The following is a 25,657-nucleotide window of genomic DNA, read 5'->3' on the forward strand; positions in this document are numbered from 1 at the left end:
AAAAATGGAAGGGAATGTATACTAATAAAAGTAATTAAAAACAAAACCAGGAGTAAAATCTACACTTACTAAGAGTCTGTGTGCAAATAATAAATGTGTTCAGTGCTCACGCTCTGGATGCCATTTTTACCTTTGCCTACATCCTATTCATTGTAATGCCTTTGCAGTTGTATCTGTCTATGAAAATAATGGTTAACAAATATGGAAGACATATCCTAGCAGGTGACATAACTGGTAATTTCTTAGGTTTCAGGATGAAAGAACATTAATTTAGCCAGAAAAATTTGTGTGTCTTATTTATTATTCATTCTAGACATAAATGCATTAAATTGAGGCAGGTACAATAATCTAATCTGGCCAGGTTATAATTTCTTTGCAGAAATATCTAAAAGGAAAAATCAAATGGAAAGAATAATTTAGGATATGTCTGATGTTTCTTCCTTGGCCTCATGCTTCCCCACTCAGACAACAGAAGAGGCTTCAGTCCCAGGAAAGCCTAGATCTCAAGAGAGCTGCTGAAGACAATGGGCATTAAGAAACTTCACACATCTGAATTACTTCCTTGCAGCCTCTTGGAAAATTCTTTCAAGTTGCTAACATCCACAACAGCTGGAGAAACATCTTCTCCCAAAGAGTGGGAATACTTACACATTACCGAGGGTGAAATTCTCCAACTCTGGCATCCATGATGGAAGCAGGTTGGTATGATATGATCAGATAGACTTGGAGCAGGGCTAATGAACTGGAGCACACCATAAAGTCAGGATGGTCGGTAACCCATTGCAGCAGTTATGCTCATATAAATAACTATAACCCAACTTCTGTCATTCCCGTTCATTTTTGCCTGTCCATGGAGCTGTATTGTGTATCTGAGTACGGAATTTGGTCTAGGAAAACCAAACATTTATTCCAAGAAGTCTGCCTTCTTGCTTAGGAAAACTGTGGATAAAAATTAAGATTCAAGGTCTAATGAGAAACATTCTGATTGACAGTGGGAATACTAATATTAATACTGTCCTAAACTGATTAGTGTTTATGTCAGTAACATGTCTAGATACTGAACTCAGCAATCATTTCTGTAATAACTAGACAAAAGATCAGGCAGTTGAAACATTGTCCTGTTACATAAGTGAAAGAACAGACTATGTCCATGGCAGATAATTAAATTATTAAGATTTTTACTTGTGTGGTTCAGAGTAGAATTTGACTCATCAACATAATCAGCTTATATTCATCATTAATTACCTTGCATTAACACTTTTAATGAAGTTACATTCAATTTACAGATAATGTAAATTCAAGTATATTTCAAGTGGCAATTTAAATAATACTGCAAGGCACAGCTTTCCTTAGAGCCATTATGGCAACTCTAACAGGCTGCTGAAATTTATTCCTCAAATGCAACACCTGAAGTCTAAAAAAATTAAAGTGATCTTTTCCCCCAAACAGACACATTCTTCTTTGTCAAGGCGGGAATGCCAGAAGCTCAGCCTCAAAGGTTGCTTGAACTATCCTGCCCTTTTCTACTGTGACCACAGGTTTTTGCTTGCTGCTCTTAACCTTGCAGGTAGACACAGATAACATGATGCTTATCTTACAGGCAGGAAGTTTGGCAAGCAGCTTTCAGAGTCCAAAACAAATAGTCCTCTGTGGATTGGTCAGCAGGACACTGTGGAATATAAAGCTACTTTGGCCCCTCCCCATGTCCCCGTATATCAAGGTTTAAGCTTCATTGAGTCCAGTATAGCGATCTTAATCAAGATTTTTCATGCATCAGAGAACAGTACAGCTGCTAAACTTTCTTTAATAAGTGTTTTATAGCTGGGGAAGCTGAACAGGAATTAGCTAAAAAGAGATGACTGACTTCTGGCCTTATTAAGCAGCAATTCATTGTAACTCAAGCTCTAACATTGTTTTGCTCTAACATAAAAGAGGGATGTTGGTTTTGGAATGTTGCATTTTCTCTTGCAGCATTCCTTGCAAATTCAGGAAGCCAAATGCACTGTGATAAGTCTCAGGAGAAAGTCCTACATTTCTAATTTCCCATCAAGTAAAGCAGATGCAGTCATCTTCCCAGGACTTACTGGCAGCACAGTCTTTATAAAGCTCACCTAGATATTTCATAGCTTTTTTATTTTAAATGAAATTAATTTCCTAATACTTTATTGAGCCCATGTTGGCAATGATAACAGAATATCCTGTTAAAGAAGGCAGGTCATGAAAAATGGCCACACTGGAATTTCGGTGAAGTGGCACTGAAGATTTTTCAACAGAATATATTTCACCTTTGCAGACAAGTTTTACAGTAGTAGATTATTAAAAATTATTTTATTAAAGATCAAATAGGTTTGGTTTTTGTTTTTTTTTTAAGGGACATGTGACTGGTCTTACTACAAAATATTTAAAGCAATGGCCATATAGTAAGCATGACTCAGCATTTAGGTAACACTATGCACACACTGTGCAATCTGTTGGCTGTCCAATTAGCCTGTCTTGACACATCCATTTCCATAGCATCACTGAATTACCGTTTTTCAAAAAATGCTAGCTTTTTTATTCTAGCTAAAGCTTTCAGATATACATACCTGAGTTTGCTCTAGGGTGCTATCATTAGCTGTACTTGCAATTCAGCAGTGGGTGTGTTTCTATCAGACTGAGCAGTGAACCACTGTCATGGGATGGCTTTGTGGCCACCCTGCTCCTGAAAACACTATTATTATTACTATTATTGTTAATAGTGTAAATTCCTATGGTATAGAAACTGGGAGTAACACTCATGCAACACTGTACTAGATGCTGTAGAAAGACAAGCTTCAGACTGAAACACCTTGAATGAAAGTAAATATTTGCTAAGCACCTATAGAATACAAGGGAAGGTTGGGTTGTTTGAAAGAGCTGAGCTCATCAACCGTTTTAATCACTTTTTGTCTCCTTATCTTACCCCATTTAATATAGGAAAACTTTTTTTTTTTTCCTGGGGAAGAGCTTTGTGGGGAGATCCTTATTGTAAAAGGAACCCCTACTTGATGAGATGGTATATAATAAATAACCGTAGATTTGTTAAAGGTTATGAAGAAACAGAATGACAACGTAGACATAAAAATAATCTTCAGTTTGAAGCTACAGGAAATACTCGTGAACCTGAAGGACAGACATCAATCTAAGGATATCGAAGGAAAGTTTCACTAACAACAGTAAGACACAAGAACTAATAATAATTTATGACTTAATTCTTTCTTATTTCAACCAATTCTTAGCTAGAGTTTTGGATGACTAAGAAGCCTTATAGCTTCTTAGCTACAGTACTGTGTCTTTGAGTCATTGGAAGCTGTCGAGTGCTGTGCCAGCCCCTGAAGAATCTAATGGGATCCCAGCTCCTGTCCTACCTGCCTCTGCAGATGTTGCATAGCATTCTTCCTACAGTAGTTCAAGCAAATGATCTCTGTTATTCCTCCTACAAGGTAGGACAAAGAGTAGGCCCTGCTAAGGTAGAACAGAAAAAGTAATTCTTTTCCAGAATGTGATATTTCTACTCAGTTAAGAATGGGCCATGTGATAAGGTTATGTAGAAGAAGCATACCCATGTGTTAAATCTAGAAATGGCTATATACAAACAACTGATTCCTAAAGGAGGAGTGCCAAGCATTTTCTCTTGTTAGATCAAAGTTGCTCGATGTTCTCAGTTTTTGTCTTTTGAGATTAGGACCCTGTAGGAGGTACACTCCACAACAGCAGCAGTGCATTATCTCCTCTCTACCCTTCCCTTCTTCCTTTCCTATGCAAAGATAGATCAGGGATCAAGCTAAACAGATCATTTCCAGCTGACACCCACAGCAAGGTAGAAAATGGAACCATTGTACATCAAATGTGTCCTTTGCAGACTCCAGTCTGGAAGTGTGGAACTATGAAGAGGAGTTAGAATGTGTTGAGTATACATCATCATGTGCATTTACATCTACCTTCTGTCTCAGCTCTGAAAGGCTGTTGTTAATCTCTACTGATCTTACAGGAGAAGAAGGGATCCCTTGAAATGCATGCAAGTGTGAGATGACATGCCATTCAGAAGAAACTCAACACCAGGACCTGGAAGCTAATCACATCTCAGGTACATAGTCAGTCTTACTGTTTTATGAGTAACTGGCTCAAAGCTTCCATTCAGCCCACAAAGTTAAAAATCTTACAAAATCTGCCTATAATGAAAATATCCAAATCTTTCTTTGCAAACTGCTCCTTAAGACTATTTCCACTGTTAACAGGATCTACTGTTATTGAATACTGGGTCAAAAAGCTAATTCCCTTACAGTCTTTTTACTGTACTTAATGATTACTGAGAGTCTGGAAATGAAAGCAAAAATATTTTATTCTTTATTTAACATGAAATCACCTAGATTTATATTCCCGGAAAATTAATTAAATGCCTCTGAGACAGATTATCTCTGTTGCCAGGCTTGCATAATGTATCTGCCTTATCTGCTGACCTGTGCAGAAATGTATTAGAGAATAATACTTCTGCTTTCAGTGCTGTATTTACTGTAAATTTGCATTCTTCCATGAAAATTCTGAAGGACATACTTAGCATCTGAAATCTGACTTTAACAGGGGCACTTAGCTGTCATTGCTTCCACAAATCTGTTTTGAAAGAAGACCTAGCAGTTGAATTGGATGCCAGGGCTGAAGACACAGACAGGACCTATGAAAGATGCTGGAAAAACAGGGAAAAGATATCCTTCCCTTAAGCTGGCAGATCCCTATAAACCATCCCTGCTTCTGAGCTTGCAACAGAGGCAGCAGCCAAGATGGTCCTTCCATACAAGGATTCCTCTTTCCATAAATCACAGCTCCATCACATGCAGGCAACAACACTTACTCTTCTGTACAAAGCTTCACATACAAAATTCTGCACAACAAACAGCATCCCAATTATCCTGAATTTTATTACATGCCACAAATATTCAAATAAAACTAGCCCAAATTCTTGGTTATTCTTGGTGATGATGGCCCAGACTTCACTGCCAGTCACAGACTAAATGGCATAGTTGACACAACCCTTCAGAAGGGTCCCAGGGAGGGAAAAAGTAGAATATACTATTTTCAGACTTTAAAACTTTAGGTAGATTTTCTTAGGAAACCATTCATTTATTACTCTGCTTTATCCTGTTTCCTTATGATTCTACTTTTCTCTCCCATGAAAGTCTATTTTGTCCTACAAAATAGGAAACATTGTCAAGAACATCTACATACATGAAGTTTAGGACGTGGATTTACATCCAGGGTACTACTAATGCAAGTGTGAAAAGTCACCATGTTTCTAAGAGGGCAGAATGGCTAGTAATTTTAAAATGTTTAAATGTGAACTCTGGGAGACTGGAACTATTGCTTGAATGGAGAAAGCATCTCCCATCACCATCCTATCCACTCCTATATTACTGATAATTGGTTTTAGACTCTGAGAAAATCCTTGTTTGCTGACTTTTGAATAACTACTGAATAAGTTAATCAGCAGCTGGAAACAACATACAGATTCTAGAATAAGGCACTGACAGTGAAAAAGGAAGTCAAGCACCATCTTTTGTACCCTTATCTTCATAAAGTCTTAGACCTTAAAGCTGCAAATATTCGTTAGTTACTACTCTGTCATGTAATGCCTGTATTGGTGAGTCAGAAACATTTTTGCTAAAAACTTACTGCTTTTCATGTACTGAAAATGATAAAGAGAGCCAAAATAAAAGAACAACTGGAAAGCAGGGAATGAGCAATAAACTTCTCTTACTTTACTATGGAATTCTTGAAAAGTTGTCCTTCCACTTGGTCACAAATCTAGATGGATATATATGCACAGCAACACACACAAGTTTAGTCTGTGTTTGCTTGTTTGCAGACCAGTTTAATACTACATGATCTTTATCAGCGATATTATGAAATGTCTTTGCAGACTTGTCTGTGACACACTTCAGAAGCTGCTGAAATAGGTTTCTGATTGCCAACAGGCTTATCTTTGATCTTTTACCTTTGAAAAATAGAGCAGAGAGACTATTATTGGCATTTTCCACAGTTTGATATTTTAAGTACCATTTTGGTCAGCAAAGATATAAAACAAATTCTTTTGTCTTTGTCATTCCTCTGAAATAACTGCACTCTCTCCTTGAAGCCTATCTGAAATCTTGAAATGGAAATAATGCGTATCTCAGGAGAAAACGCAAGCTGCACAATGAAATGCATATACAAAAGGATCTGAGCATCCTCACTCTAATGCGCTATTCAAAGAAATTAAAATGGAAAATATTTTAACTCTTCCTCACATACCCACACTAATATGCTACACAGGCATCAACATCAGCATATCATGCAACTTTGCTGCAGGTGCACCTCAGATGAATAAATGTTCCTCTTCCTAAGCGAAGCGATTTCGGAGAAGGAAAGAAACCCGGCTCTTGCCCCTGGTAGGCTAGGGGAAGTTGTTACTAAGTGGAGGGGCACAGAAACAGGGCCTAACAGGATCCCACACGCAGGCTCAGAGCACAGGGCCCTGCCAACACGGGTGCCCAGCCCCAGGCACGGCTTGCTGGTGCATGCGGAGCAGCCCCGCACCGAGCCAGCAGCCAGCTGCGTGCGTGAGCATCGCCCCCGTGGCCTTCACGGTGTTCCACAGACCTGAGTGGGTCAGGAAACTTTCAGAACATGCGGTGATCTCTAATGAGCAAACACTGACAAAATATCTAATGTTTCCAATGCCTCATAAAACTTCAAACCATCTCACAAATTGCTTTCCATTTCTGTCGGCATTTTCCTGTATTTTTAACATCCTACAGCAAGAGCAAACCCTATGATTCATGCTCCGCTTGAACGAGAAAGACTGGGTGTTAAGTGGAAGACAACCTCCTTTCCTGGGAAGGTACCTGTGATTTCATTTTGAATAAAGAGTTTTTTAATGATTAAATAAACTTCTGGAAAAAGCAGAGTAAATCCATGCATACCCCTGGATTTGAATGCAACAGAAAGCCAAATCACAAAATGGCTTTTGTCATATTTCAGAAATGTTAAACTGGATACAAAATATATAATCTATAATGTATGTTTTTGTTTCCAAGACTTCCACAGATATTATAGGCAAATGTTCAACTGCTCCAAATCAAAATACCAAATACTGGACCATTTAATCACTTAATTGATTTTCAGAGGTGTGGGATAATTTGTAGTTTGCTTTGCCTGACTGTAATTTTCTTTTATCTAAAGTAAGATGTAGTTCTGACTTTAACAGTTCATTAAGCCGTAAACCAGAGAAAGAAGAAATAAACCAGTGTGAGAAGCAAACATTATCAAGGTTGATAGGAATGTTAAATGAGTTTTCTCCCAACATCCTGTTCAAGTTCCAATCATTTTAGCAATAGGAGTGAAATAAATTCTAGATATTTTGTTCTTTAAGTGAAAAGTTACCATTTCGTTTTTCTAAAGATGCTTCAAACAGAAAGGAAAGAACAGTTGCCAAAAGTTCTTAATTCTGAAAGACCCTCTAGGGAGGATAAAAAACCCTACACATCCAAGCTCTTGGCATTTATTATCATAACTCCTGACAAGAAAGGAACAAGCTGTTCTGCTATATTGCATAAGTTTCCAATACAGAATGCATAAAAATTAATTCATGGAATAAACCTCTTGGCAACTGCTTTCTAGTTAAGTGCAACTAGTTTATTTCCAGATTGGTGATGTTGTTTTGTAGATAATTACATATCAAAATTATACCTTTTCTCAATATTGATTCTAAATGAATCTTTTTTTTTTTTTTAAATAGATCAACATATAAAACCGGGCTTCTTAATTCTTCTGATATAAATTTGGATAGATATTTAATTATTTTTGTTACTCTCAACTAAAAGTGCCCATATTCTGGAGTGTTATACCAACTTTCACAGTGGTTGTCATTCAGATGCCTCTCAGCCTTTTGTTACCATCTTCACCAAATTAAACTGGATTATCAGTTCATGCAGAAGGGTGGTAGGTTTTCTTTTCCTTGTTGCCAGGGACATGTCTAAAAGCTGTGATACTCCCTAAATGGGGAAATTTAAAGCTGAAACCCAGACAAGACACTAGTCTGTATTCACACTTCAGCCCAAGAAACACAACACAGAGGAATAAAGTTGTGACAGGTCACAGTTGAACATAGTTTTTTTTTGGAACAAGTATTCTTCCTTGTGCTAAACTGCTGACAAAACAAAATGCTAAGCAGAAAATATGGTGTCTTCTCATTTGTTATCAGAAGCACTGGGGAGAAAATAAAACATACTACCACATGCAAAACCATCGTGCTAGTGCCTAAGGATATTAAAGCACCAGATGTTAGATAGCAAAATAGCTTTGGCATTCGTGTGGGACTGTGGAGTGGCTCCTGGCCATTCTGGCTGAGAGACTGACCCGTCTTGGGGCTCTTCATCTCCACTGGAGATCACCGATCCTAACCTCTATGTGAAACACTTAAAGAAATCAAGAATGAGTTTGTGAACTTTCAAGCTGTGTTGATTACTGAATAAATATATAACTAGAGAGAACAGAGCTATCATGAACTCTAGTCATGAGTGGAGATAACTGAAATTTCTGGACACACAGGAAAACATATATTTAGAATATAAGATGTGACTTGAAATCTTCTTATCTTGCTTCCACTGACATGCAGGAATGCCCACTGGCTTTAACAAGAGTAGGGTAGGCTCCTAAAAGTCTCTCTCTTAAAACATGAATGTTCATCCTACATGTCACTGGCTGAATACAGCCCCTTTAGAATACTGTTTCTACAGCCCATTCAACACCAGGGAAGGAAGGGAGCTGTTAAGAAAAAAAATCCACTTCCTTTCTACTCCCTTTAAGTCCTAGGTTAAAAAAAGGTGGCCAAGTACAGTCAGAGTGACATATGCTGATGATGGGTGTCATTTGGGACATCACACCCGTTGATGGTCTGATTATACATTAAGGGAAAGACAAAGAATATAGCTCTTTTCATTCCTAGAATAAGACAGGTCACCTGTCAAGATGGATATAAATGGGTAGATTATTTCAGAACAAGCAGCAAAGAAATCTAGAAATAATTTATTCAAGCAAAGTCCCTAATTATTTTGCTACAATCCCAGTTGTCAGGAAATGGGTACAAAAATGCTGCTGAAGGCAGCACCACCTGATTTCTACTTCCTAAAACTTAGTGCATCCCTACAGAAATAGGAGTGTAACTACAGAATATATGGGTCTTAGCCAGGATTAATCTACAGCAGCAACTACAAGGAAGTTACCATTTCAAATGTGCTTTTTCATTGAAGATATGAACATCTCCTACAGCGAGATCCAGTTTCTTATTTTCAGCTCTCCAGTGCCATATGAGTAACATCAGCCTCATTATTATCCCTTACTTTATTTTGACCCTTTTCATTATCTCTTCTCTGTTTTTTTAGAAATTTCATTTTTAAATTGCTGATCTCACTGAAAGCCTTGATCTTGCACTGTGTTTCTCCTATCCCAAATCTTTCCTTTAGTGCACCAGTTTTCTCTCTAATGAAGATTTCAGTCATGTTACTGTTTGCCTTACTCTCAACGACTTGACTAGCTGTAAGCACAATGACCTCTCTGAACTTCAGGGGAAGCAACTGTAAACCTGTCAGGGTTAATGGTGATTTCCCTCCACACTCTCAAAGGCAGTGGGAGAGCCCTGCAGCCTGACCTCCATAGCCATGCTGCCTGCCAGGGAGTGGGAGGGCAGGAGGAGGCATGGCTAAGGGAGCCAGGCACGCTCCTGTGTTTTCAGTAAACACTGCCTGGAAAATGGGCCTGCTTTATAGCTCAGATTAGAGACTAAGATAGATAGCAGCTGGCTGCGATAGAGAAGCCCTCTGAGGGGAACTGCAGGGTTTGCCTGGGAAAGAATGTGCCAGGGAATCAGGCAGCAGTTGGTGCAGAGAGATATAAAGCAACATTGGTCTTGGTGTGGTATCTGATGGTTATAGCATGGGTAGAGAATTAAATTAATGACATCCTCTGCTACCATCACAGCTGTGTGGCTGCTCAGTCACTGCACAAATCTTCCTTATTGCTTTCCTGCACAGCTGATCATGCATCTGAACCTCATTTATTGTAGTACCAGCTCCCTCCCTAAAAATGATTTGTGAGAACATACACGCTATAGCAACTGCAGCTTGTCTAAGCGAGTCCAAATTAACACAGACACTATTAGTGGTGTATCTGAAAGCAGTCCCCAGCTGTCTGGTATTCCATGGTGCTGTGGCTACACTGCTAGGAGTGTTGGAACTAGCTAGTTCGGAGAGAGCTGGAAAAGTCTGCACAGATTGCAGCATGTAATACCTCCTGTCTGCACTATGAAAACAGCTCGACCCTAACCAATTTGTCTCCAAAGAAGAGCAGTATGGAATAAATTTCCAGGTAAGACACTGAAAAGGCACTGCAGGTCTCAAGCTGCCTTTCTACTGAAGAGATGACCCAGCCTAATTGGAAGTGTGGGTGCCAATGGCACTACAAGGACAGGACATGTCCTGCATGGCATGTCCTCCTTGAGGTGTATGATCTCAGAGTACCTGATCACTTGCTGGCTTAAACCTAGATTTATTTTGTGACTTTGGTCACTTAAGTCACATACTTTCCTAGTTCATCATTTTCAAAATTAGATTGTGTTGTATGAGAATGTTGAGAGGATAAAATCAATTATTGATTCTGAGGTATTCAACTGGAGTGGTGGTGCAGTGGGCCATCTACTTAGCAATTAAAAGATGTGTGAATGAGGTCTTTTCCAGCAATTCCAAATTCATACTTTTTACTCACTTCACTTACCTTTTTAACCTTATAAAAGTTACAGTCTCTCAAACCTGAAAGTAACCAATGCTGTGACTCACACATTTCTTCTTTTCTTTCCTTACCTGGCATTTCTGGCTAATGTACCATCAAATAACAAGATATCAGGAATGAAGTACCTACTTAACATGGCCACAGATTCAGTGTTCTCATTGTCCTTAAGATGGTTATTGAAAGCATTTCAGAGAGTACTGTTATACAGTTTTGCCACCTTTCCTGATTTCTTTACATACTTCTTTCTTTCTTTCTTCTTTTTTTTTTCAAACTTCTGGACCATTGTTATTGAAATAGCCCAGCTGTCACATTTTCCCTGCATTTTAAAAAATCTGAGTGAAGAGGTTGGTGCATCTGGCAAGGCTGGAAAAGCAAACTGGTTTTAAAGTTATTTTCTTTTTATTTCATATTGCACTGCAGACACAAGACACTCCTTTCTCAAGTGTCAATACGTATCACACCCTCACTTACAATACTACCTCCAGGAATAACGTTTTTGAAAGCAGTAGGATCAGCCTGAATTTAAATTCCTGTACTGCATGAACATAAACGTGATCTGGCTCTTAGTGTAGGAGTGACAAAGGCAATTCAACTTTATTTGTTGTCGGCATTCCCATAACAAGAAACTCACTTCATATGCAGAGTCAGATAAAACATACTGGTCAGTCAAGGCATTCAAAAATTAAACTTAGGTCAGGAATCTCTGAGCTTTCAACAGCCACACCATTCTTTATAGCCCCTGACTTCTGGCTAGGAGTCCTAGGGGCCGAGGCACTACCTACCTACTCTGATTCTGAGCAATAATACACTAACAATTACCATCTTGTAATGTCATATGCAGAAAGTATCTTATATGAGGTTGATGCTTGGAAGACAGTTGTTTACCAGGTAAAAAAGGAAGTAAACTTAAAAAAAGCCCCCAAATTTAAAAAAAAGCCTATGAGTAATGAATAATGTTTTCAGTGATTAGCAGAAGTACAACCATAGCATAGTTCTCACTCTATGGAACTAGCCATTCTATACACAAATAACTGCTTTTGTTTTGGGGGGATTATGGTTACATTATTACCTATCACAGAACCATAGAATCATTTAGATTGGAAAAGACCCTTAAGATCATTGAGTCCAACCATTAACCTAACACTACCAAGTCCACCACTAAACTACATCTCTAAGTGCCACATCTTTTAAGTCTATTTTATAACTACAGAATAAAGCTGTGTTTTCATTGGGGAAATTAATATTTCTGGATGGAATCTGCTATGTTTGATCAGTCAGGTACCCAGTGAGTTTATACATTACAGTTAAGTATTCATTATGTTCTGTGCAGGAAAGAAATGTGAATATGAAGATCCTTTTGCTTGGTTTGAGAACGAAATTTTGGACAGCATGCAAAACTAGCTGAGCAAATATTACTACTATCTATGGAGCAGAAAAACCAAAAATTTCCAGGGGACCGGGGCACATCTGGGTATACAGAGTCACTTTCTTCGTTCTGAATTCCTAAAGACTTGACATTTCACTGCAAAGAAAGGTCTGTTCATAGATTGATTTTAAAGGAAATAGCCTTGAGGTTGCCCTAATCCTGCCAGGGAGATTCAGTGCAGCAAGTCTCAGACTCACACCACTCAACAGGATAGCAGCCAAGACAACTGGTTCAGAAGGTGGAGTCACTGGAAGATACAGTCTCCAGGGGACTTAAGGGTCAGGTCCTCAGCTACTCTAAACAGATGGGCTTCAGTGCTTTACCTGCAGGTACAATCCTTCTTCCCCTCGTTAAGACACTGTATGTGTGTGAGAGAGGTAGATGTAAAGCCCATTTCCCCTGACTTTTCACTTCTTCGTACTGCTGTTTTTCCCAGAGAGCTTTTTATCATTTCTTACATGAAATGCTGGATTGAATCTGTATCTCTGAGATGTCTCATTTTCCTTAATATGCATAGTTAACTGAAATATTAAATATATAAAGTGCAATTCTCTTATTATTTAAAGCCTAAATTTCCATAATTACCATAACTAAGACAACTGCTTTTTTCAGTCATGTCTCAGCTTTTCCCAAAGGCAGACTCATTATCTGCAGGCCAGCTTTTTTCTGTCAGTGAAAGAATTATTGAAATTTCTACCATTAAAGTTCATGAAGACATGCACATCATCACTTACTTTAATATTACTGATTTCTCCACTGGTTGTCTAGGTGATCAGTTTTGTGGCTCATTAGAAAGACCAAGTATTAATTAAAACAACTTCTCTTAAATAATAAAAAAAAAAAAGGTGAGACAGAAAAGGTTTTACTGGCAACATTAAAAGAAAATTACAGAAATCTTTAACACCGATTGAAAATGTCAATGGTCAAAGCCATGAAGTCAAAGATCAAATCTCACTTTGTCTTCAATTTGGGATTTTCTTATACTACAAAAAAGAAGAACAAAAGAGCACACATAGACATTTTTAAGCTGGCCAAGTGGTCAGATTATACCATCAAGGGAATCTGCAGCACAAACTTCCTCACTGACTGTATTCAAGTCCACCTTGACATCTACCGTAGCCTTATCTTCACGACAATAGGCATGGGGTTACTTTGACTATGTCTCTTTCTAGGTTTCCAAGATAAACACAATTAATTCAAAGCATGAAGTTCTGATGGCAAAGCAGAATAACTATGAAGACACATTGCATATCACTGGTGAAGATGCAGCACAATGCCTCTACACTCACAGCCACTGCTTCAGCTTAGTCTTGAGTAATCAGCTACAGTGAATACCCTTGCAGCTATCAGTACACAATCTGATGGCTTTTATCCTTCAGAAGAAATAAAATCCAGTTAAACTCTTTTTTTTAGTTGATAACTCATATCACAGTGTGCAATCATTTAAATATGATGTCTCAGTTATGGTAGGAGCAATATAAACTTTACTGAATGTTTTATTGTTACACAGCATTCCTTGTAATAAGGGCATCTCAGTCACCCTTTACTCTCCTGGAAAGAATTGCTTACTTGCAAGATGCATCTGGCAACAAGCACACCTCAGTATGCCATCTTCCTTAATATAAGAAAGACTTTTTTATGTTCCACTACATGTTTTCTTCTTTATAAAAAGCCTGAGGAACTGCTCAGAGGCCAGGGCAATGCAATACATTGTAGTTCAAAAAGGAGCATGGGGAAAAAAAAAGCAAAGAAAAAAATAATTTAACAGGTGTTTCATTGTAGATGTTAAATTCTTTTATCATCCAAAGAAGTACAGCAGCTCCCCGTCATCACACCTCAGCTCTCCCTTCCATGAAGCCCACAACTCATTTCCTAAGACTCTTCTACACTTGCCTTTCCTGGTGAGGACAGCAGTACAAAAGGACATGCTAAAGGGACGAGGATGGATTCACTGCGTTCACTGCCCTACGCACCTCCAAGACTTTCAGGTTTGCTGACCACAAGCGTACACTACTTGCCAACAACTCGCCATGCTTGCCACCGCTAAACCTTTTGAGTCTTCTCTGGCAAACCTGAGTCCTGACAGTCAGTTACTCTGAGGGGATCAACTGAGGCACTAAATTTAGCATTCAGACTTTCAAAAAATTTCATCACCAAGCTAAAATTCAGGGCCTTTATTTGGTGCATTTTTCTGCAAGCTGAAAACCCAGACTCCATGATCACTGGCTGCCCACTGTCACAGTGGCTGCCCACTGCCAGATCTGTCCTTACAAATTAGTTCTTATCAGACCACAAACAGAAAGCTCAACTGGGGTCTTTGAGATCTGGATATCTGGTTTCCATTTTTAGGAGTAAAAACCATTAAAATATTCCACCCTTACCTTCTTTTCCTGTTTGGCGAGTTTGCGGTATGCCAGGAATGCTAGCTGTTCATTTAATACCATTCATTACTGCATATAGACTATGTATCTTTTCCCCTATCATATTACTACTAAAACTTACTGGCAAGCTAATATTAGTGCAGAGCAGAACCTTCCCATGGCAGATGGTGCTGTCTACAGAAGTGTTATTTTTCTGCTACAAATGATCAGCCTTTGTGGCAGTCACTTTGTTGGCCCACCTAGAATTATGGTTCAGAGACTGTTCATTTCTGGAACTGAAGAATTTTGTAAAGTAATATAAAGATTAGCAACTGCCCCGAGTGTTCTTTAATGTAGTCTTCCTGTCTTGACTGCTGGAGTAGCCAAAGCCCTATCACCTCTTTTGGAAGATCAGAAATGTGCATCTTTAATAAAACTCACTATACATGCAAATTTGGATGTGACAGACTTTATTATAAATTACATTAACTCTCGACTATATTTGTATAGAGTCATTTACCCAAGCAGAAAATTATTCAGCTGATCCTTTTTCACAGTAAACAACCAATACACCAGCTCTCATGATTCTACCACTTACATCAACAGGGTCTACTCAGCAACAGCTGCTCAAACATTTGTTAAATCACTTCACAGCAAGTAACAACATGATGCAGAGTGCCTGTTCCTCATTTCAGCTTAACCATGGCAATATTTAAATGCACTAAAAAGCATATACTGCATACACAAGTATTCACAAAAAAGGTTTGATCTTAATCAACAACATCCTGCAAGTCTCAGATGATACTGGAAAGTGCCATACGTAAGTAGTGTTTAAAAGGCTGTGAGAAATGAATAGATTCATTCATCCTGAAACTTAATTCCCAAGAATGTGCACACAGGAGTCCAAGCAATCTGACTTTACACTTTGGTGCCTAAAGGGTGGGCCTGGTTGTATTTATTTATTTATTTATTTTTTAATATAGTAGCAGAACCCACTACCCATTAAAAATACCATGATCCTGTTGTAATAGATGCTCAGCAAACTGTGAAAAGAATGCCCAGCTCTAACATGTTAATGTAAGAAAACAGGGACATGAAGTGACTTGCTGAAAGAAAATAATCCATGAAGTCAGGGAGCAAAATCTAAATTTTCTGACTTTTAATGCCCAGGCTTCTGGGTTTTTCTGTCTTCCCAAATGTGTCCTGATCTCCTAGAATTTCTTCTTGCACCTTTGAAGTTTAGATAAGCAAATTTGAAAATTTTGTCTTAATTACTGAGCTTGAAGTAACAAAATCTTTCTTTCCCTGTATCTCTCCCTTTCCTACAGGGAGCTTAGCAAGAACTTTATTAATTAAACAAGAAAAGAGATCATCATCTTAACTTGCCAATGCCTATTTCTGTGCTCCTGCCGTAGGACTCCAGAGCCATATTATACCTCCTGGAATTTGCCAAGAGTGATGTAATCAGCAGCCAACCCCACTGAAAGCTGAGACTGCAAACACATTGTTCCTTCTAGACACAGTTTTCAGATGGGCTGCTGCTTGGCAAAACGTCAGGAACTGTGTTACAATCACACAGGTGAAAGCTGAAGAATCCACACAGACTGTTTTCTTGCAAAGCTGTGTTCAGTCTCATTGATGAAGACCTAATGCAGCCTGCTACCGATCTAAAGAAAAAGTATAGATGCCTTCACCTACCAGCATGGCACTACAGCTCCTCTGACTTGGTGTCTTTGGAGAGTCCATCTCTACTTGCTTCCCCCACTGGAGAATTTGCTCTTCTCCTTACATCCTTACTAACAAATGACACAAATTTCCAAATCTTTCCACTTTTTTTTTTTTTTTTTTAATGCCTGAGAAAAGCACAATGCATTGTATTCATAAATTTTAACACTGCAATAAGTACCCTATACAAGGCTGCATTTACTACTTACATCAAATGTATTTGTCTTCATCAGTGGCACTCTTTCAGCTACTATGGCTTATAATCATCAAACAGCACTGTCACTTAGGCAGTAATAAAATAATAAGCACCACTTCTAAAGCAAGAAACCAAATTCCCAGAATTCACCTAAGCCTCTCAAAAAATATGATTCTCATGGAATTGGCAGTCAGTGTTTTATTTTAATATGATGCATAGTGAATGCATAGTGCATAAAACGTCATGTTAGTATTGGTGCAGACACAATAATGTGTGCCTCGTGTTCTACACATTCTCACATGACATTAAAGAGATATAGAAACCAAAAGTATCAATAAAATATAAGCATTATTAATATTTCCTTCTTTAAAAAGCATTTGCAAAAAGGCATACATCTTTCAAGACAACTTTTTTTCCAGTAGTGTTCCAAATCATAGGACCCATCTTTTTTTAACACCCCACTGAACGCAGGAAGATCCCTCTTTCAACTGAGATTGCTTCATAGAGCAAGGGCTGAAGGAACAAGCCCCTTGAGGTATCATAAAAATGTATGAAAATTAATATATAACAATGTAAAAAAGAAATACCCTTAAGTGTTTCAAACACTGACTTGGACAATACGAATATGTCATATTTATTAATAAAGGTTGCTCTTCTACAAGATCAGACCATAATAAAGGAGACTCTACAGCTTGTCCTCCTCCAAAAAACCCACACAGAATGTAGAAAACCAGGCCTCGCTGGACTGCAGGATTATCCAAGGAATTGCTTGCAAAAATATACAGGGAGCTAACTGTAGTTTGAAAGGCTGAACCCCCATTCCAAGCAGTTTGAACAAATAGTTTCATTATGAACTTCTAGTCTTCTGCTACCTAGGCACCAGGCAAGCACTGTAAAGTGACTGGAGGAATAGTCCCTTTGGTCAGAATGAAGATTACATATTGACCTTTGCTGATGGTAATGTTAAAGGGAAATGTTATATGTAATGACCAGTCCTTCAATTAGTGAGGCCCTATGAAAAATGTTACTGATTCCAAGGAGTTTAAGATGCAATCATCAAGCTCTCTGTTTCCGTGCTAAATTCAGATATTAATATCATCAGTTCAGGGACAAAAATTAAGATCTTCAAGTAACAATTGTGTTGAATTCTAACGCACTAAATACACCAGTCTAAAAGCAAAGATTACATGTGAGAGGAGTTTTCAGCAGCTTAATCATGATTTTGAATCCCAGTGGAAGAAAAAAATAGCTTAAGTGCTAATGGGCACTGAGATGATAGCAAACCATACTCATACGAAAGTTACTTTCTCAACATTTAATAACTCTTTAATCTTTCGGCTTGGTAACACTTGCTCTCAAAATCTACAAGAAAAGTAGATGACAAAAAATCATCCAGAACAGATTTGAATCAGGGAAGACAAGGAAGCCCAGGAACCCAGCCCAGCTATTATGTAAACTTGTGTTCGATTTGGCTTCCGTAACTTTAAATAGAATCTATAAACTAACAAACACCCTAAAATCAAAAGGAGTTCAAGACTGTGTGTTTTATATCAGATTTACTTACTGTATGCTTTCTCATGGCTGCTTCACCACACCCATCTTGATTGTCGAAGTGCTGGTGTCATGGAACCTTGGAGATTTTTTAATGCCTTTCTCATAAAAAGATGACTTCTGTAAAATCTCTGAGGTTGAATCATGTTCAAAGATAAATGGCAAAAGTATAAAGGAAAGCATCAACCCTACTAAGCCAAGCGTCGCTCTCACAGATACCTGTACTGTGTTTACAGATATGGTATTGGAAAATTCTTAGCAAAGCTCGCTGACACTTTCAGGAGAAACGCAGTTGTACCTGTTGTGCATTCTACAACCTTATTTAGTGAGCCAAATACCACAAGATCTTTTCTTGGTTTTTTGTTTGTTTGTTTGTTTTTTACTTTGTCTAATTAGCTATACCTATGTTCTGTCCTTGAGCTGAAGAATTCTGCACACTGTTCAGCACTCCCTGGACAGTATCATTACTGTCTCAACTTGTACAAAAATTTACTGGTTTTGCAGAAGTTTTCTGATGAAAGTACATTATTCCTAAAGCATAGGCTCCTGAAAATAGATAGCACAACTACTGTATATGAACCCAGAAACCATGCATAAGACACCGCAAACATGGGGTTAACACGGGGTTAATCCCTGCGAGATGGACAAAACAAGGAAGTAGAATTACTGGCTTAATTAGAGTCTTGCAGGAAGTAGAACTGCTCAAGTAGGAACTCTGTCCAAAAAACAAAACCCCTCAGAGTGATGGGGGTTGGGCAGAAGTTAGTGAAATGTCGGTGTGTCAGCAAAGGGAAGCTTTCCCAAGCAGGCTTGTGGGAATAATTTGCTGAAAGCCTGAATGTATTGGGTTTGTTTTGTGCTTTGAAACAGGCGATATTCATGTAATAGTAAAAGAGTATTTTACACTGTGTTGAAAGTTGAAATTGCTCCTTTGTTTTGCTGAGCTAATGCTTTACAGTCTCTCTCCAACACTTCTAAGCCTAGCCTAACAATTATTAAGAATAAAAGAAGAGAGCATTTTAGTGTTTTGTTTTTTCTAGGAGCGGTAAGAGTCCCTTCTCCTGAGTGCTTTAGAATATCTGCTTATGAGAATAGAGCCTGATATCAAAGAAAAGACTTATCTTTTAATTGGCATGGTTTTTAAAGTAGCAGTGAATATATGAATTTATTCTGTTAGAACTCTGAGTATCTTTAAGCTAAAAACATGTTTTAAATTTTGTCCGCAAAAATTTAGACTATTTCAATAGGTTATGTAGGGGGTTATTTTTCAGTTAAAGACCAAGAACAGTATTTTAGAGGTATTCTGTTTTCATCAATTGTTGTGTGTTTTAAATGCTTAATGCTATCTAAATACCCAATTTGGTAAATTAGTTACAGCCTTAGTTCAGAAAAAGAATTTACCCATAGCACAGGACTGGCTTGATTTAGGCATATAGAAGAGCAGGATTTATTTAGCTATAAGGATAAAGGCATAGTCTTTTTATTGAAATATGAATTGGGTTTGTACTTGTAATTAATGTTCCTATATGGATACTAATTAACCCATTGCTGAGTTTTAATAATTTTGTCATTTCAGTGCTTTTGTAACTGCAAATAATTAAGGAAATAGGGGAGATGAGGTTGGTAGCAGGAGGACTGATTGCTTATTAGATTTAAATGTGTAGGTGGGGAGATGCAAACAAGCCAAACAAGGCTTTAGACACATGTTCAATTTGTCACTGTATTTTTCCTATTTTTATTTTCTCTTTATGCTACTTTTCCTAATAGGAAGTCACAACATTTTTCAAGTATCAAAATTAATTTTAAAATTCTGTTTCTAGGACTGGATTCCAACACAAACACATTAAAGAGACTTCCATCACAATTGCTACAGATAGCACTGGAGGGAAAAAATGTAGCTGTGTGGAATGGGTATTTTTAAGCATTTAAGCTGTTATCTCTCACTGGAATTCACTGTGACTAAATTCTTTTGAACTGTCTTGAAATTATAAACCATAGAATATAGTATTTAGAGCTATTAAAAGAAAAAAAAGAGTAGACATGACCCCTTTTAAGACCACAGTGCCATCTGTGACCACTTACACTTTGTTATAGAGCTATTTATTCAGTTTACAGTGTGTATTTTGAGTGTATACATAGCATAAGAACTAGATTTCATGAGTGATACAAGTTTGTTTGTGAGGACTTAGGGAACGCAATACTGGAAGTTTTCTATGAACTGTCTGAAAAGATTTTCTGAAGGGATTATGAAAGCTTGGGGAGGGAAGCTAAACAGACAAATGTGTAAATGCAGTTCGGGTGTCAGTAAAGACCAAGTCCACATCACCTTTTATATATCAAGATCTCTATCTATTTAAGAAACTTTATTTCTCAACCTCTAGTTTGCATGTCTTTGACAACCTTCATTCAAACCATATGCAAATACTAAATGTGTTACTGTTAGGGGTAACATGAGATGATTTCGTATTCATTCAATCAGATTAATCAGTTAATTTCAGAAGACTGTAGTTTTGAATTATATTGATATTTGCATTACCAGGAACTTGGAGTCAACTAAGCATGTAGTTGGTTCAGCTTTATGGAGGGTTATTAGAGAGTTTTTAGGATTTTGCATATTGAATGTAGACTCCTTTAGGATCTCTAAGGAGACTGCTGACTTTCTATTCTTCCCTTGGCCACTTATGGCCACCATTAGAGGCAGGCTACTGAGCTAGATGGACCACCCATCTGAGTCAGTGTAGCTTATTATACATTATCCATGTATTTCATGTACAAAGACCATACAAAGTATTTACACTCTGTAGTAGCAGGTCTCTGCTTCACTCTGAATATCCTCCATTCTCCAAAAGACAACTGGGGTCATGTAAGCATTGTTAAATAGCTAAGTTAGTTGAAAACATGAGGTGAATCACGGTTGCCCCTCGAAGCACAGCAGTTTTATGCTGGTTTAGAAGTACATTCTACTTATTTGTTTGATAAACTCACAAAGCATGAAGTAGTTCTAGTCAAGATAATCCCACTAAAGGTACTCTCAGATCAGCTGGAGAGTATGTACAAGAAGCTGCAGAGCTGTAACAAAACTCAGAGTAATGCTGGTTGGAGCATATCCACAACCTGCGAAGATGGGCTATACCCCTGAATGCGCCACTGCATTTCCATAAACATTCATTGTGTTCTTTCAGTTAACAATATATTTTAAAGTTGAAAACCATGAACATGTACTCTTGGAACACTCAATTTGGGAAATTGGGAAAGTGTGTTCATCTCCTGGGGCTCTTTTTTCTTTATGTTCTTCCTTAATAAGACCTCAGCATTTCACGGCCACTGAAGAATTCAAAGAATGCCATTAACCAAGATACCACCCTGCTAATTAAAACTAAATACTTGTTCTGAAAGAATTCCACAGCAAACCTCAAGTCTTACATACAGAAACTCCTTTTAAAGCCATAATATTAAAGCTTTCTGTTTTCCATGTGTTGTCTTGGCCTTTCTTTTGCCATTGCATTCTTTGTCTAATAATTACTCCACCACAATCATGAGCATGGAGGCTCCTGTATTATTATTGTTTTATAAGTTATAAACCCCAGTTTTCAAGTTTTGGTCTCAAGAGTTTGGTCTCTGCTTGCTGGGTTGCTTTTAGAGGGCGGCTATACTTGTCTTTATCTCAGGGGAGAGAAAAGAAGGGAAGAAAGGATTAAATGATGCAGGGGATTAAATAAACTGCTGGAAGTTATGTTCACTCGTGGCAAGGGAAGTTGTGTTAACGGCTGAAAAAGAAGAAAAAAACTTCATGAGTACCCTCCAAACACTTCAACTTATTGAAATACACATATTTTCTATATTATTCTGTTTTTCTGGACAGACAGGTGAAAAGCGCATCTCAGATTTGTCTTCTGTGAGTTGTCATACATAAAGACTCTAAACTGGAGGTCTGCTTAGCGCCCCAGAACTGGCAGGAAGTCTAAAAAGTCTTTTGGCTACCAGCAGTGAAAATACAGCTGCATTTGCCTTGAGAAACAAACATGGGCACAACATCTACATGTAAATATTTCAGGAATCCTGTCTCCATGCTTCAAAAATCTAAGCTATGCCTCACTGCTAGTTTTAGGAGGAAAAATTAATTGTATGTGTCATAAAACCCCATTTCCTTGAATACAGAAGAACCGAACTGCTCAGAAATTGAGCACAACCTGCTCAGAAGCAGCTGCTTTTCTGGCAGTCTACTGTGTCTTCGATCATTTGATGTAGATGTAAGCAGTAAAATTCAAGGCAACCCCTCAAGATCAAGCAAATTTCTTGCACTGAGTTTTGCCATTGTGCTTTTGGAGAGCAGTGTCTTATTATTTCCATAATAGTTCTTCAAAATATTAATGACTCTTGCTTTTACACCTAAAGGAAGGGAGCTCGCCGCCCTGAGCAGCTGTAACTCAGTTCTGAATTGAAGAAACCTACTTCACAGCAGCTGTGAACATGCACAGCCTGCTCTGCCTGTATTCAGCATTATGGCAGATGCATCACCTCCCCGCTCTCTGAACACAAGGAGATTGGCAGAGGAGGTAGGTATGACTTGACATACATAAAATATTTTTATGTCACTCCTGATATGCTTGCACATTCTACTTTCCCTCATATCTCCAGCCAAATGAGAATAAATCACTATTACCATTGTTGATCTCTATTTACATGAAACAAATGTATCCTAGGGTATTGTTTTCATACATGTATCACTGCTGTTTAGCACTATACACAATTTTATGCCTATCTGAATATAAAGGGTGACTGTAGAGAAAAATAATTTGATAAATACAGTCGTATTTGAATTCTTCAGTTCTGTGGATTGTCATAGAAGTTCAAGTTCTCAAGGCTTCTCCAGGCTTGTTTGGCTTTAAGATTTTAGAAAAGGAAAAGAGTTTGTGAAATAACTAAGCCTGGAGCTCAGAAACTGCATCTCATTTCAAAAAATGTTTGAAATGTTCTCATTTAGCAGTTTCTAAAATGAAATACAGCAGATTTCCAGCTCTGCAACATCTTGTCCTAATTTGCAATGCAAAATTTGACAAAAGCTTAGTGGAATTTTTTTTATTTTATTTTTTTTTTTCTTTAAAATCCAGAGAATCATCCTTCCAGAGTCTCAGAGACTGGCCCTGGCAACAAATAAGGCTGAAGTCATTCACGTTAGATACCATATCTCAGGGCACAAGACACAGAGGAACACACTGATACTTGCCCCTCACTGTCACAGTAGGAAATGGTTTGCAGCACTGCCCTTATACACTGACATGATCCTTCCTATATAACAAATATCTCTACATTGTGGTAACGTGGCATTTCAAAATATGTCACTTTGGTTTCTTGCATCAAAATGAGAAATGTCTAGTATACTGTACTAAACTTTATGCCTTTCTAGTAGGTATAATAAGATTTAATCACATAGCTGAGACAGTGACTCTTATTTGTATGCTAGCAATTAATGTTGAAACAAGCAAACTATACATGAGAGGGAAATATGGCATAAGATTATTTTTTTGCACATTAGGAAATACAGGACTCTCTTTTCCCATCTTACTCTTACCACAGTGCTGTAGGTGACATTGCTGTAAAAGATGAAGAATTGTGAGGGTTTTTATTTGGTTTTTTTTTTTTCATTTTGTGGTGTTTTTGTTGTGGTGTTCGTTTGTTTGTTTTTCAAGGCAGCAAACATTCCTTACTAATATCTACAGTGTTTCAGAGTCCTTAGGTGCAGCCAGATCACCAACCGCATTTTCAAACAGCTTGTGCAAACTGAGAGCCCTGAGATTCCTATGTAACAAGGGTTCAATTATTTCTATTTTCTCAGCTTTAAGAGCTGTCTCTGCAGCTTATGAAGCTGGTTGATACCATCACAAGATTTTCAATCTAAATTCAAACTAGGAGCTCTAAGAAGCAGAGATACGCAGTCACTGCACTTTTGTTTAAGAATTTAACAGCAGTAGCTGCAGCTGAAAAGCACTACTCAACTCCACTTAAACCCCATTAGAGTAAAGCCCAGATTTTGCTTGCACTTGATCTATAAAAGTGAACCATGAATAATTCAAATATTTCATTAATTTTTTAGGAACAGTGTAATGTTAAAACAGTACATACCTATACCCTAAAGTGCATGATGCAGGCACAGTACTGACAGCTGGGCTGAGACGGGAATTCACCTCTTGGGAGCACGGGATTTTTCAGTTCCCAGTAGAGGGGTTTTGTGAAAGGACAGAGCACAGTGCCTGGAGGAAGCTTCCCCCACTGTGAGGAAATAACTGCAGTGGGGGTGCTGCAGCAGCAGGAAGATGCAGTTCAGGGATATTCAGAACAATCTGCCCAGTGTTGCGCCGCTCATCATCCAGCCAGTGGCACAAACATCTTTTCCTTTTCCCCTCTCCAACCTGTGCTTTTTCCCCTCCAGCCAGGAACCGCCACGTGAAATAACCCTGCTATTGTTTGCGGCATTCTGTGCAAAAGGTGTGTTTTTAGAGGTGGAGGTTTCAGGGGCATTACAAGGCTCATGCAAAACCCCAGTGCAAGGCTGGCCCGGCTCCGTACCTCCGTGTGCACAGCTAGGCTCGGAGAGTTAGAGCTGGCTTTGTTTCTGCTCCAAAACTGGTGTTGGGGGTCCGAGGGAGGGGTCTCGGCCTGGGGGAGCCCCTTGGCTCACTGATGGGACCAGCCGCGGGCCAGAAGCGCCTGAGGAGGGCGGGAAGGCGCGAAGACACTCCGGGCTGAGGCTGGTGCTGAGGGCCTGGTGGGCCCATGGCTGATGCTGCTGGGCTACAGGGTGTTAGGAGCACCAGTCCCTTTCCCTCAGAAGCGTTACACCTCCTGAGGCCACAGGGACCAGTAGTGCCTGGTGTGGGCAGGGAGCGGGACCCCAGTCCATCCTCCGGGACACCAGAGAACCTCCGCAGCTCAGGGCTGACAGCTCTTGGTCTAACTTCTCTGAAACTACAGTGACAGATACCAGAACCTTCCTGGAAATCTGTTCTAGGTGTTTGCTACTTTTATTATTTATATACATATATATATATATATATGAGGGGAGACATGCGTTATACATAGTTTGAGAGTTCTGCATCACTTAACGCTGCTCTTTGCAGAATAGTGCCTAAAGACTGACACGGCATTTCAGGTGAGATCTTACCTCTCTGCCCTCGTTCCCATCTGGCCGAGTCTGAAGTTGTCTTCTGCAGTACCTGCAATCCTCAGAGCCTTGCTGCAGACCAGTTCTGGGACAGTTCCTGCCGTTTCTGTTACAACAGTAATGGTGCCCTGTCAGGAAGGTGGCAGTTAGACTGGTTTGGCATGGCTTTTTTTTCCTGACAAATTCAGTTTAAAGTTTCTTGACATTTGAAAGATACATATTTGCTAGCATGGTCAAAGGATTTTTGGAGTTCGGTTTAGCTAGCTGATTTATGAAAGATTTCTCCATTCCCTCTCTCTTAAAAAAAACAAGGAAAAAAAAGGAAAAAAAATGTGTACTTTATAGCTTTTGCAATGCTTCAGCCATCTTCTGTCGTAACCTAGAATGAATTGTGTCAGGTT

This window comes from Athene noctua, chromosome 12 (genome assembly GCF_965140245.1).
Source record: "Athene noctua chromosome 12, bAthNoc1.hap1.1, whole genome shotgun sequence".
Lineage (NCBI taxonomy): Eukaryota > Metazoa > Chordata > Aves > Strigiformes > Strigidae > Athene > Athene noctua.